The sequence below is a fragment of the Triturus cristatus genome, chromosome 6 (genome assembly GCF_964204655.1).
Source record: "Triturus cristatus chromosome 6, aTriCri1.1, whole genome shotgun sequence".
NCBI classification, from domain to species: Eukaryota; Metazoa; Chordata; class Amphibia; order Caudata; family Salamandridae; genus Triturus; species Triturus cristatus.
The window spans coordinates 578,111,937-578,114,588 of record NC_140589.1 but is presented as its reverse complement, the minus strand read 5'-3'; positions in this window follow the sequence as shown (position 1 = coordinate 578,114,588).

Here is a 2,652-nt window from a genome sequence, read left to right as displayed (position 1 = left end):
GAACGGAACCAAGGGCATGAACTGGAAGTCCATAGAAGGGAAGCGAAAAAGTCAGAAAAGAAATGTCAATTATGAACGATGTTGAAGGGCAATTAACCATGTAAAAGGGGAGAGAAATATCACATCGACGGATGCACCATGAAATGAGCAGGGCTAAAGTCAATCCATCAAGGCATAGGCACTATAAGTTGCAACAGCTTACAAGAGGAAATCATCTGCACGTTCTGAAAAATTGTCTGCCATCCAGTTCAGCAGGGGGAAAGAACACACGTGTTCCTCAACAATCGGGGCATCCAGCACAATTTGTGGACAACAGGTGCGGACATCAAGATAACTTCTGGATAAGAAATCATTTGCTGCCGTTCCGATGTCCCAATTGCCTAAGACTCCATGTGCAGCAGCTCAGGCCATGATGCTGACGCCGGAACAGTCTAACTCATGAGCCAATAAGGGGCCCATCAGTCGATCAAAACCCGGGTCAGGAGCCACCGAGTTAGACAGGCACAAAACCAGAGCCCATTCGAATGGACAATCTAGGCAATGAAAGACAGGTTGCACGCAGGTCAAGAAGGGAAACCGGAAGGACAATCCATAGGCACTGCTTAAGGTCGCCAGCGGCAGAGTGCCGTAGACTTCAAGCATCATGTTCCGAAGATGGAGCAGCCAGTGCATGCTGTCTTGTAACGCAAGTTGTGAAGCCACAGCGTAGTATGCAGTTCAATTATGGCACCCCAGCTAGAAGGGCGAGAAGCAAAGGGACACCTCCGAAGACGCTAGACAAAATCGAATGATGAAATGCGGGGATCACACCAAACAGAGTTTGGAAGGAGGTCACGAGGCCGGAGCCCACAATGTAGAAAAAAACAGCCAGGCCACCTGTTGATAAGGCATGAAAGATAGTCTGAATCCGAGTTCCAAATATGTAGTGGGAGATCAGTGTTAAAAAGCGCTTGCACCTCTGTGCGCGTGTGATCAACGTGAAGGCCAAATGTTTCTCGGGATGAAGTCAACACGACTTGGTTTTGAGACAATGGAGCCCTTCTACTGTTCATCTTGTTGAACTCCGCTTTCAAGGTTGGAATGGAAGGCCAGATGGATACATCCAGCCGGCCATGCGGGGGTGGGAAAAGGTTGTAATGACAGAAAACCACTCGTAGTGATACAGTCACGATGTCAGGAATTGCCAGAAGCATCCCACAGCAAGCTTCAGCATTGAATAGCACATAATTACCGTTAGCAAGCAGCGCACAAGACGGGGTCATGACTGGCACACGAATCCCTTACAGAATACAAGCTACATCATGAGCGTGCATGTAACAGGCACCATGCAATTGAATGTGCCTACACACCACAGAATGATCCGGAGTGGAAGTGCACCCTTCACCTCTTAAATACACCTCCTTGCCGTCTCTCATGCACCTGTTGTTGCCTAGCACGGACACAAGGGACCCGAGCAACTGGGAGGGCGGTGATGAGAATGGAGGTTGCGGCGAGAGATGGAGTGCTGCTTTCAGCTCTGGGAGCAGCCTCCGCCCCCTCTGGGAGCTCAGCCTCGGACCCGTCAGCGTCATAGTCGGTGTTGGGACTGGACAGGTCCTCCGCCTGACTCCCCTCGGCCTCCGTGCCACTTGCTGCACCAGACTCCCCAGCACTGTTGGCCCCGGTGCTGGCTAACTCCCCCACGTCCGTGCCAGTGTCTCCCTCGGTTTCCCCCGACGATGCTGTGGCCAAGGTGAAGAGACAGGAAATGACCAGACACCTGTATACATATGACACATGAGTCCAATCTACATAGGACACAGCGCATAGCATGAACGGCAACATGAGTGACATCTACAATACTACAAACATATGTAGGCCCTGCACCACACAGTTGGTTTACCCACCATGCCACTGGGAAACAATGGGGAGCATGACACAACAGCAAATTACTTGTTCTTAATCGAAACAGAGGAGCTACTCACTGGGGACAGTCGAGCACTGCATCACTGGCATGGCACAGTCACCTACACCCGCAACTGTCCCCCAATGGCAGGAACACGGATTATGACACCTCACATGTAACTACCGCCGTTGCACGTTGTGACTATGTCATGTGAGTGTCATGTGTTCCCATGAGCTAGCTGTATTAGTTCCGTGACATGCATCTGCATTTGCTGCATCCAACATGTGTGTGCGTGGCGATGGGCATGGCACACTATTACGCACACCAGGCCACATGTGGAATCAGACGTAACAGGTGTATGTATGCATCGCACATGGACTTGCGAGACAACAACATATCTGCGTAGTCTCAATGTATGTCTCATCATACCTGACATGTACCCCTTCATGGCAAGGTGTGTGGACTGTCCTGTTTCAAGGACATGCGACCTGTGCCTCTAGTGTCCCGCAACCGGTCTGTGTGATAATACATCCTTCTCATGCACATATGTGGATGTCTGTCACTCCTGTAATGTGTCAGCCTCTTCACTTACACTGGCCCACAGCTAGTTCCATGTCATGTCATGTTGACCTTGCGCACCCACGTGTGTAGCTGACTGTTGTTAGGGGTGTTACCTGGCTGGCATACGTGTCCTGGATGCATTGCACAGACCAGACTCTGTATGTAGCATATGTGTAGTAGCTGTTGAACATGTGCTCAGTCCATTG